This window comes from Oncorhynchus keta, chromosome 8, assembly GCF_023373465.1.
Source record: "Oncorhynchus keta strain PuntledgeMale-10-30-2019 chromosome 8, Oket_V2, whole genome shotgun sequence".
NCBI lineage: Eukaryota > Metazoa > Chordata > Actinopteri > Salmoniformes > Salmonidae > Oncorhynchus > Oncorhynchus keta.
In genome coordinates, this window is record NC_068428.1 from 23,962,434 (window position 1) to 23,974,981 (window position 12,548).

The 12,548-nt window shown below is 41.8% G+C and overlaps 1 long non-coding RNA gene across 1 annotated transcript; it reads right to left on the reverse strand.

Moving 5' to 3' along the window:
* Positions 1–6,751: 6,751 nt before the first annotated feature.
* Positions 6,752–8,065, reverse strand: LOC127931376 (uncharacterized). The gene is made up of 3 exons (XR_008140907.1): positions 7,647–8,065; positions 7,223–7,552; positions 6,752–7,175 (listed from the first exon to the last, which is right to left on the reverse strand). It is a non-coding gene; the product is annotated as an uncharacterized LOC127931376 (long non-coding RNA).
* Between the last annotated feature and the right edge of the window lie 4,483 nt (positions 8,066–12,548).

The following is a 12,548-nucleotide window of genomic DNA, read 5'->3' on the forward strand; positions in this document are numbered from 1 at the left end:
TCCCAGAACAACAGCGAAGGACCTAGTGACGATGCTGGAGGAAACGGGTTCAAAAGTATCTATATCCACAGTAAAACGAGTCCTATATCAACATAACCTGAAAGGCCGCTCAGCAAGGAAGAAGCCACTGCTCCAAAACCGCCATAAAAAAGCCAGACTACGGTTTGCAACTCCACATAGGGACAAAGATCGTACTTTTTGGAGAAATGTCTTCTGGTCTGATGAAACAAAAGTAAAACGGTTTGGCCAAAATTACCATCGTTATGTTTGGAGGAAAAAGGGGGAGGCTTGCAAGCCTAAGAACACCATCCCAACCGTGAAGCACGGGGGTGGCAGGATCATGTTGCGGGGGTGCTTTGCTGCAGGAGGGACTGGTGCACTTCACAAAATAGATGGCATCATGAGGATGGAAAATTATGTGGATATATTGAAGCAACATCTCAAGACATCAGTCAGGAAGAACCTCTTACAGCTACCACCCTACTTTTTTCAATTTCTGCCTGAAGACATACCCAAATCTAACAGCCTGTAGCTCAGGCACAGAACCAAGGATATGCATATTCTTAGTACCATTTGAAAGAAAACACTCTGAAGTTTGTGTAAATGTGAATTGAATGTAGGAGAACATAACACAATAGATCTGGTTTAGATAATACAATGAAAAGAACCATACTTTTTATTTTTGTATCATCTTTAAAATGAACAAGATAAAACAAACATTCAGATAGGATGATGGGGACAATTTCAGTGAAAAACATAAGAGGGCAACAGTACTTGTGCAAAGTTTCAGAATGACAACTTCCAAAATGAGTGTGCTACATGATATTTATCATGAAGTCACCCAGGTGTCCCACACAAGTAGCCCAAATGTACCCAAGTGGCCAAATTGGTGAAGGTATACATTTTGAAACATAACTATATACAAAATACCAAAATGGTATTCTAACACACACCCCCCCCCCCCAAAAAAAAAATTGAGAAAAAAATATATACATTTACAAAATAACATGGGTAGCTATTTACACACTTTCAATATTTGGAAGACCCTCAGTCCTCTATCAAATCAAATTTATTTATATAGCCCTTCGTACATTAGCTAATATCTCAAATTGCTGTACAGAAACCCAGCCTAAAACCCCAAACAGCAAGCAATGCAGGTGTAGAAGCACAGTGGCTAGGAAAAACTCCCTAGAAAGGCCAAAACCTAGGAAGAAACCTAGAGAGGAACCAGGCTATGAGGGGTGGCCAGTTCTCTTCTGGCTCTGCCGGGTGGAGATTATAACAAAACATGGCCGAGATTTTCAAACGTTCATAGATGACCAGCAGGGTCAAATAATAATAATCACAGTAGTTGTAGAGGATGCAACAGGACAGCACCTCAAGAGTAAATATGAACAGTTTAGGGTTCCATAGCCGCAGGCAGAGCAGTTGAAACTGGAACAGCAGCAAGGCCAGGTGGACTGGGGACAACAAGGAGTCATCATGCCAGGTAGTCCTGACGCATGGTCCTAGGGCTCAGGTCCTCCTCCGAGAGAGAGAGAATTAGAAAGAGCATACTGAAATTCACACAGGACACCGGATAAGATAGAAGAAGTACTCCAGATTTAAAGCTTGGTCGCAAATGGGTCTTCCAAATGGACAATGAGTTGTGGCAAATGGCTTAAGGACAACAAAGTCAAGGTATTGTAGTGGCCATCACAAAGCCCTGACCTCAATCCTATAGAAAATGTGTGGGCAGAACTGAAAAAGCATATGTGAGCAAAGAGGCCTAAAAACCTGACTCAGTTACACCAGCTCTGTCAGGAGGAATGGGCCAAAATTCACCCAACTTATTGTGGGAAGCTTGTGGAAGGCTACCCAAAACGTTTGATCTACTTTCTCTCTACTATTATTCTGACATTTCACATTCTTAAAATAAAATGGTGATCCTAACTGTCCTAAGACAGGGAATTGTTACTAAGATTAAACGGAGTTTAAATGTATTTGGCTAAGGTGTATGTAGACTTCAACTGTATATGTAACACAAAATACATGTGTACGTGTGTGTATATTGGGTATATTATTGTGTGTTTGTATGCTTGTGTCAATGTTTGTGTTGCTTCACAGTCCCCACTGTTCCATAAGGTGTATTTTTATCTGTTTTTATTAAATCTAATTTTACTGCTGGCATGATTTACCTGATGTGGAATAGAGGTCCATGTAGTCATGACTATATGTAGTACTGTCCGCCTCCTGTTGTCTGGTCCTGACTTGGGGGCTTTGAGGGGACCTCTGGTGGTATGTTTTGTGGGGTATGCATGGGTGTGCCAGTAGTTCAAACAGACAGCTTGGTGCATTCAACATGTCAATACCTCTCAGAAATACAAGCCGTGCTGCCCTTTTCTGAGCAAATTGCAATTTTTCGAAGTCCCTCTTTGTGTCACCTGACCATACGACTGAACAGTAGTCCAGGTGCGACAAAACTAGGGTCTGTAGGACCTGCCTTGTTGATAGTGCTATTAAGAATGCAGAGCAGCGCTTTATTATGGACAGATTTCTCCCCATTCTACCTACTGTTGTATCAATATGTTTTGACCATAACAGTTTACAATCCAGGATTACTACAAGCAGTTTAGTCTCCTCAATTTCCACATTATTATTTACAGGTTGAGGTTTAGGGTTTAGTGAATTATTTGTGCCAAATACAATGCTTTTAGTTTTTGAAATATTTAGGACTAACTTATTCCTTGCCAACCAATCTGAACATAACTGCAGGTCTTTGTTAAGTGTTGCAGTCATTTCAGTCGCTGTAGTGTATAGTGTTGAGTCATTCGCATACGTAGACACAGTGGCATGTCGTTAGTAAAGTATTACGTTGGAGAGGCTTCTATTAAAGAACACCCTCTGCCTCTGTGTTCTGTTAGACAGGTAGCTCTTTATCCACAATATAGCAGGGGGTGTAAAGTCACGCACGTTTTCCCAGCAACAGACTATGATCGACAGTCAAAAGCTGCACTGAAGTCTAACAAGACAGCCCCACAATCTTTTTGTCATCAATTTCTCTCAGCCAATCATCAGTCATTTGTGTAAGTGTTGTGCTTGTTGAATGTCCTTCCCTATAAGTGTTCTGAAAGTCTGATGTCAATTAGTTTACTGTGAAATAGTATCTGGTAAATCACAATTTTTTCAAAAGGTTTGCTAAGGGTTGGTAACAGGCTGATTGGTTGGCTATTTGAGCCAGTTAAGTTAACTATTCTTAGGTAGGGGAATTACTTTTTCTTCCCTCCAGACCTGAGGTCACATACTTTCAAGTAGGCTTAAATTGAGTATATGGCAAATAGGAGTGGCAATATTGTCCGCTATTATCCTCAGTAATTTTCCATCCAAGTCGTCAGAACACAGTGGCTTGTCATTGTTGATAGAAAACAATATTTTTTTCACCTTTTCCACACTCACTTTACGGAATTCAAAATTACAAGGCTTGTCTTTCATAATTTGACCAGATATACTTGTCCGTGTAGTGTCAGCATTTGTTACTGGCATGTCATGCCTAAATTTCCTCATCTTGCCAATGAAATAATCATTAAAGAAGATGGCAATATCAGTGGGTTTTGTGATGAATGAGCCATCTGATTCAGTGAATGATGGAGCTGAGTTTGCCTTTTTGCTCAAAATGTCCTTTCGGTGTTCAAAGCTTTTTTACTATCATTCTTTATCTCATTTATATTGGTTTTATAGTGTAGTTTCGTCTTCTTTTTATTCAGTTTAGTCACATGATTTCTCAATTTGCAGTGCGTTTGCCAATCGGTTGTAAAGCCAGACCTATTTGCCTCATCCCTCTTAACCATACCATTTCTCAATTCCTCATCAATCCAGGGATTTAGATAACAGTTTTTTCAGTAATTTTCTTAATGGATGCATGCTTCTTAGTAACTGGGATAAGCAATTTCAAGTGCAGCGTCTGGTTGCTCGTCATTACACACCACGGACCAACAAATATTCTTCACATCAACAACATAGGAATCACTACAAAACGTATTGTATGACCTCTTATACACTATATTAGGCCCAGCCTTTGGAACTTTGGTTTTCCTAGATATGGCTACTAAATCCTGATCACTACATGCGATGGATTTGGATTCTGCTTTCAAACTAATTTCTGCAGCATTAGTCAAGTTGTGATCAACACATGTTGTTGATTTCATTCCTGTGCTGTTTGTAAATACCCTGGTAGGTTGATTGATAACCTGAACCAGGTTGCAGGCAGTGGTTACAGTTTGAAGCTTTTCATTGAGTGGGCAGCCTGATGAAAGCCAGTCAATATTTCAATCACCCAGAAAGTGTACCTCTCTGTATATGTTATCCAGATACTGACTGTTAGCACTTGGTGGTCTACAGCAGCTTCCCACAATAATGGGCTTTATGTGAGGCAGATGAACCTGTAGCCATATTACTTCAATAGTATTTAACATGAGATCCTCTCTAAACTTCACAGGAATATAATATAAATATTATATTTAAATTATAAACAGCCACACCTCCACCTTTGGCTCTTCTGTATTTTCGGTAGATCTTATAACCATGTATTGCCACCACTGTATCATCAAAGGTATTATCTAAGAGAGTTTCTTGCTTTACTGGGAAGCTTAGCAGGGGCAGACATACTCAGGTTATTTTTATTAGTGCAGGGGGAGCTGCACACAGTGGACTTTCTACACTGCTCACCACCTCAGTGCTAACAGTATCACTCTGGTTCATAGGCACATGATTACTGCATACATAAGCTGATGGATCAGCAGAGGCAGTACGAGGGTCATACATTAGGTTATTTACATGGACTCTTTTAGTGCCCCTGGGATAATGTACATTTGCTGAAGCATTATTTAGATGCACTATTGTAAAGTGGCTGTTCCACTGGATGTCATAAGGTGAATGCACCAATTTGTAAGTCGCTCTGGATAAGAGCGTCTGCTAAATGACTTAAATGTAAATGTAAATGTATATGACAACTCGGCGACACAGTGGTAGGGATTAAATGAGCTGGACTTGTTTCATTGATAAGTCATTGTCTCAACGCAGCCTTATAATGCTGTGAAGGAACGAGTAACCCAGATGATCTGGGTGGATCCCATCCTCTTTATAATATGAGCTTTGTTTCCAGAAGGTATCAAAAGTGTCAATAAATGTTACACCCACAGAGCTGCAATAGTCTCGTAGCCAGTTACAGAGGGCTAAGTCTGCTGAACCATTCAATGCCACGATTTAGGCTGTAGTCTCTGCCAAAAGTGCTTCAGTAAAGGGTCTGAATACTTATGTAAATGTGATATTTCAGTTTGTATATTTAATACATTTACACATTTTTTAAAAAACAAACTGTTTTTGCTTTGTCATTATGGGGGATTGTGTGTAGATTGATGAGGTTGAAAAAACCGATTGAATCCATATTAGAATAAGGCGGTAACGTAACAAAATGTGGAATACTTTTCAAATACACTGTTTGTGCATCAGTATGTGTGTGTCAGAGAGGGAGAAAGAGAAGGAGTTTTAAGGTGTGTGAGTGAGTGAGTGAGTGAGTGAGTGAGTGAGTGAGTGAGTGAGTGAGTGAGTGAGTGAGTGAGCGAGTGAGCGAGAAGATAACTTGTCAGCAGCCTATATCTGTCAGTGTCAGTGGGATGTCTCCTATGATGGGTGGAGATTCACTGGCCTAATTGAGGAGAGGGAGAGAGAAAGCACTGGAGGAGGGTGGAGGAGAGAAAGAGAAAATAGGGAGAGGATGCATTTAAGTGGAGAAAGAGGAGAGAGGTAGTGGATGAATTTAAGTGGAGGATGGTAAGAAAGAGGAGAGGGCGAGAAAGCAAAAGAAGAGGATGAGAGCAAGAGAGAGAGAGAGAGAGACAGATGGAGAGAGAGCAGAGCGAGGGGAAAGCATGAGAGAGAGAGAGGCAGAGCGAGGGGGAAAGCATGAGAGAGAGAGGCAGAGCGAGGGGGAAAGCATGAGAGAGAGAGAGGCAGAGCGAGGGGGAAAGCATGAGAGAGAGAGAGGCAGAGCGAGGGGGAAAGCATGAGAGAGAGAGGCAGAGCGAGGGGGAAAGCATGAGAGAGAGAGGCAGAGCGAGGGGGAAAGCATGAGAGAGAGAGGCAGAGCGAGGGGAAAGCATGAGAGAGAGAGAGGCAGAGCGAGGGGGAAAGCATGAGAGAGAGAGAGCAGAGCGAGGGGGAAAGCATGAGAGAGAGAGGCAGAGCGAGGGGGAAAGCATGAGAGAGAGAGGCAGAGCGAGGGGGAAAGCATGAGAGAGAGAGAATGCAGAGCGAGGGGGAAAGCATGAGAGAGAGAGAGGCAGAGCGAGGGGGAAAGCATGAGAGAGAGAGGCAGAGTGAGGGGGAAAGCATGAGAGAGAGAGGCAGAGCGAGGGGGAAAGCATGAGAGAGAGAGGCAGAGCGAGGGGGAAAGCATGAGAGAGAGAGAATGCAGCAGCCCTGAGAGGTAAACACTGTGCAATGTATTAAAAAACATCAACAGCAGAGGAAGAAGTGGAGAATGACAGTCAGTAGGAGATTAAAGATACATCATTCTATAAATAGTGTGTAATCTGCTGGAGGCCAGCTTGGGGAACCATGTATAAAATACTCTCAGCGCTGAGTAAAACAAGTGGTTCAGTAGTGTAAGATTACAACAGGAAGGGGACTGGAGTAACACACAGGGAGTGGAATATGATTGAGTGGTGAGATGCCATTTATTGTCAACAGCTCCTGAGTGACCAGGAGTCCCCCCCGTGGTTTATATGTCAGTACTTTGGGAAATGACAAGTGAAATGAAGGAAGGCGAGGGAGAGAAAGCGGTATGTGTGACAGGGAAGATTCATGTTGTGTCTGATAACATTTACTACTGTGTGTGTGTCTATGTGATTACATCAGATCCAACTTTATTTGTCACATGTGCCTAATACAACAAGTGTAGACTTTACAGTGAAATGCTTTACCTACAAGCCCATAACCAACAGTGTAGACCTTACCGTGAACTGCTTACTTACAAGCCCTTAACCAACAGTGTAGACCTTACCGTGAACTGCTTACTTACAAGCCCTTAACCAACAGTGTAGACCTTACCGTGAACTGCTTACTTACAAGCCCTTAACCAACAGTGTAGACCTTACCGTGAACTGCTTACTTACAAGCCCTTAACCAACAGTGTAGACCTTACCGTGAACTGCTTACTTACAAGCCCATAACCAACAGTGTAGACCTTACCGTGAACTGCTTACTTACAAGCCCTTAACCAACAGTGTAGACCTTACCGTGAACTGCTTACTTACAAGCCCATAACCAACAGTGTAGACCTTACCGTGAAATGCTTACTTTACAAGCCCTTAACCAACAGTGTAGACCTTACCGTGAAATGCTTACTTACAAGCCCTTAACCAACAGTGTAGACCTTACCGTGAAATGCTTACTTACAAGCCCATAACCAACAGTGTAGACCTTACCGTGAAATGCTTACTTACAAGCCCTTAACCAACAGTGTAGACCTTACCGTGAAATGCTTACTTACAAGCCCTTAACCAACAGTGTAGACCTTACCGTGAAATGCTTACTTACAAGCCCATAACCAACAGTGTAGACCTTACCGTGAAATGCTTACTTACAAGCCCTTAACCAACATTGTAGACCTTACCGTGAAATGCTTACTTACAAGCCCTTAACCAGCAGTGCAGTTCAAGAAAGAGTTAAGAAAATATTTACCAAATAAACTAAAGTAAAAGATAATAAACAGTAACACAATAACATAACAATAACATGATTATATACAGGGGGTATCGGTACCGAGTCAGTGTGCGGGGGTACAGGTTAGTCGAGGTCATTTGTACATGTAGATAGGGGTGAAGTGACTATACATAGATAATAAACAAAACAAATGGAAGGGGGTCAATGTAAATAGTCCGGTGGCCATTTGATTAATTGTTCAGCGGTCTTATGGCTTGGGGGTAGAAGCTGTTAAGGCTCCGGTACCGCTTGCTCTGGTACATTTACTACTGTGTGTGTGTGTGATTACATTTACTACTGTGTGTGTGTGTGATTACATTTACTACTGTGTGTGTGTGTGATTACATTTACTACTGTGTGTGTGTGTGATTACATTTACTACTGTGTGTGTGTTATTACATTTACTACTGTGTGTGTGTGTGATTACATTTACTACTGTGTGTGTGTGTGATTACATTTACTACTGTGTGTGTGTTATTACATTTAACATTGTGTGTGTGTGTGTGTGTGTGTGTGTGTGTGTGTGTGTGTGTGTGTGTGTGTGTGTGTGTGTGTGTGTGTGTGTGTGTGTGTGTGTGTGTGTGTGTGTGTGTGTGTGTGTGTGTGTGTGTGTGTGTGAGAGAGAGAGATTACATTTACTACTGTGTGTGTGTGTGTGATTACATTTACTACTGTGTGTGTGTGTGTGTGATTACATTTACTACTGTGTGTGTGTGTGTGTGATTACATTTACTACTGTGTGTGTGTGATTACATTTACACTGTGTGTGTGTGATTACATTTACTACTGTGTGTGTGTGTGTGTGTGTGATTACATTTACTACTGTGTGTGTGGTTACAGAACACCATAGCTGCAATGTGAATATGACAAGATGGAAGCTCACCTACTGAGAGAGGGAGAAGGGGGAGAGAGTCAGACAGAGAGAGAAGGGGGAGAGAGACTGAAGTTGAGAGAGGGAAGGAGAGAAGGAGACAAAAGAAAGGAAAGGACAGATCGATAGATGTTTAGGATTGCTTTTTCCATCTTTGTGAGCCATGAAACACACACATGCACACACTCCGATATCCAGGATAAATTTGAAAAAATGTACGTTCTTTACGCATTGAGCGAAAACATTTGAATCAATAGTACATTTATTTTCATGTTGTTTCTGTTCAGTTCACACACATGGTCTATGGTGATTGTCTGTCTGCTCTGAAGCTTCCCAGTGTGTGTAGTTGTCTGTCTGTAGTTTCTTTGTGACTGTGTGTGTATGTGACTGTCTGCTCTAGAAGCTGCCCTGCTAAATATCAGTGGGATTAGCGCTCTGGGGTTAATTAAAAAGCAATTACCTTTGGTCACCATGGACGATGCCTGGGGACGAGCGGAGGGGCTAATCTGGTTGTTAGTGAGACAGGCCCTCTTACATACACATACACAGACACACACACACCCACACACCAGTGTTTCCCCTAGGATTTCTTTCAGCAGCGGTGGGGTATATGCGGCGTAGTAAATGCATGGAGGGGAAACACCTTACACACCTGCACATACAGGCAGGCTCATAGACGTACAGCGATAGTGTGACATTGACATACACACATAAATAAACACAAACATACACACGTTAGGGGAAGACACAATGGGAGATTAGAACAGTGGCTAATTACGTGGAGGGTGGAGGAAAGGAAGGAGAAAGGGGAGAAAGGGACAGTTGGAAGATTTTTTTTCCGCCTTTCCACTGATAATATCAAATGTTGACAATATCTTTTAAAGAGACAGAGACGGAGAGGAGAGCTCAGGTAGACACGTGTGTGTGTTTGCCTTCAGAAAGTATTCACCCCCTGGACTTCTTACACATTTTGTTGTGTTACAGCCGCAATTCAAAATGGATTACATGTTGATGTTGTGCCACTGGCCGACACACTATATCAAAGTAGAATTATGTTTTTAGACATTTTTACAAATTAATAAAAAATGAGAAGCTGAAATATCTTGTTTACATAACTATTCCCACCCCTGAGTCAATTTGTAGAAGCACCTTTGGCAGTGATTACAGTAGTGAGTCGTTCTGGGTACGTCTCTAAGAGCTTTCCACACATGGATTGTGCATCATTTGCCCATTATTCTTTTAAACATTATTCAAGCTCTGTCAAATTGGTTGTTGATCATTGCTAGACAAATATTTCCAGGTCTTGCCATAGATTTTTAAGTAAATGTATGTAAAAAATGTAACTCAGTCACTCAGGAACATTCACTGTCCTCTTGGTGAGCATCTCCAGTGTATATTTGGCCTTGTGTTTTTTTTAATTGCTGAAATATAAATTCATCTCCCAGTGTCTGGCAGAAAGCAGATTGAATCAGCTCCATTCTGTACTTTTTTTTATCCTGAAACATTTCCCAGTCCTTAACAATTACAAGCATACCCATAACATAATGCAGCCACCACAATGTGTTGTATTAGATTTGTCCTTTGTGTTAAAGACAAAGTTAATTGCGTTCCCACATTTTTGCAGCATTACTTTAGTGCCCTTTGAAATAAAAAATGTTGATCCATATCTTATCACAGCCATTAAACTATTCCTGCTTTAAAGTCACCATTGGCCTCATGGTGAAATCCATGAGCGGTTTCCTTCCTCTCCGGCAACTGAGTTAGGAAGGACGCCTGTATCTTTGCAGTGACTGAGAGTATTGATCCACAGTGTAATTAGTAACTTCACCATGCTCAAAGGGATACTCAATGTCTGTTATTTTAAATGTTTTGTTGTTGCCATCTATCAATAGGTGCCCTTCTTTGCGAGGCCTTGGAAAACCTCCTGGTCTTTGTGGTTGAATCTGTTTTTAAAATGAACTTGTAACGGCTGTTGGAAGGAGAGGACCAAGGTGCAGCGTGGTATGTCTCCATATTTATTAAATGAACACGGAAATAACAAAAAATAACAAAGAGAACGACTGAAACAGTTCTGGCTGGTGCAGACACGCAACAGAAAACAATCACCCACAACTCAAAATGGCATCACTGCTCGATTGAGGGACCAATCTTGAGGGACCGGTGTTGTCAAATCAATTCTATTAGTCACATGCGCCAAATACAACAGGTAGATCTTACAGTGAAATGCTTTACTTAACCAACAATGCAGTTTCAAAAAACATGGATAAGAATAAGAGATAAAAGTAACAAGTAATTAAAGAGCAGCAGTAAAATTACAATAACGAGACTATATACAGGGGGGTACTGATACAAAGTCAACGTGCGGGGGCACCGATTAGTTGAGGTAGTATGTACATGTAGGTAGAGCTATTAAAGTGACTATACATAGATGACAACAGAGAGTAGCAGTGGTGTAAAAGGGGGAGAAGGGGGGGGAAATGCAAATAGTCTGGGTAGCCATTTGAATAGATGTTCAGTTGTCTTATTGCTTGGGGGTAGAAGCTGTTTAGAAGCCTCTTGGACCTAGACTTTGGCGCTCTGGTACTGCTTGCCATGCGGTAGCAGAGAGAACAGTCTATGACTTGGGTGACTGGAGTCTGACAATTTTTTGGGCCTTCCTCTGACACCGCCTGGTTGTATAGGTCCTGAATGGCAGGAAGCTTGGCCCCAGTGATGTACTGGGCCGTACACACTACCCTCTGTAGCGCCTTACGGTCAGATGCCAAGCAGTTGCCATACCAGGCGGTGATGCAACCGGTCAGGATGCTCTCGATGGTGCAGCTGTAGAACGTTTTGAGGATCTGGGGACCCATGCCAAATCTTTTCAGTCTCCTGAGGGGGAATATGGGTTGTCGTGCCCTCTTGGTGTGTTGTGACTTAAGCTTGTTAAGCACATTTTTACTCCTGAACATATTTAGGGTTTTTACAATAAAGTGGTTGAGTACTGACTGACTCAAGACATTTCAGCTTTTAATTTTTAATTAATTTGTCAATTTCTAAGACATCCACTTTTCCATTATGCAGTATTGTTTGTTGGCCAGTGACAAAAATGTATTCCATTTTAAATTCAGACTGTAAGTGTGAATAGTTTCTGAAGGCATGTGAGGTTCAAGGGGGTAATGATTTCCCCATAAACACATTAGCCCTGAAGAATGGACCAAGGTGAGTGAACACACACGTCAAACGCACACAGTCACACACACACACATGTTTTTCTATCCTCGTGGGGACCTAACATTTATTTCCATTCAAAATCCTTTTTTCCCTAACCCCTAAACCAAACCCTTACCATAACCCTAACCTTAACCCGTAGCCCTAAACCAAACCCTAAACCTAACTCCTAAACCTAATCACTAACCCCTAAACCAAACCCTTACCATAACCCTAACCTTAACCCGTAGCCCTAAACCAAACCCTAAACCTAACTCCTAAACCTAATCACTAACCCCTTACCCTAACCCTAATTGTGACATTAACTCTAACCCCTGACCTTAAAATAGCCATTTTCCTCATGGGGACGTGGGAAATGTCCCCACGAGGGAGAATTGTCATTGTTTGTGGTCCCCACAAGGATAGAAGAACCAACCAACATGCAAACACACATCCCCCAAACCCTTTAATAGGGTATCACTTGTAATGACTAAGCTAGTCTGCTAAATGACTTAAATGTAATGTAAATGTAAATTTAGAGGCCCAATTAGATAACTTTATTGACAGTAATGAGATAATCGCCCATTGACTTGGAGGAAGTGCCCTTGAAAACACCCACGGTAGAGAAGAATGTGAGCAGTGTGTCTGAGTGTGGCCCTATATCCCTCATCCCAGTATTTGAGGAGTCACCTACCAAAGGAACATTGGGCCATGGCAGACTCCCAGTAGAGTTATACTCACTCACTCA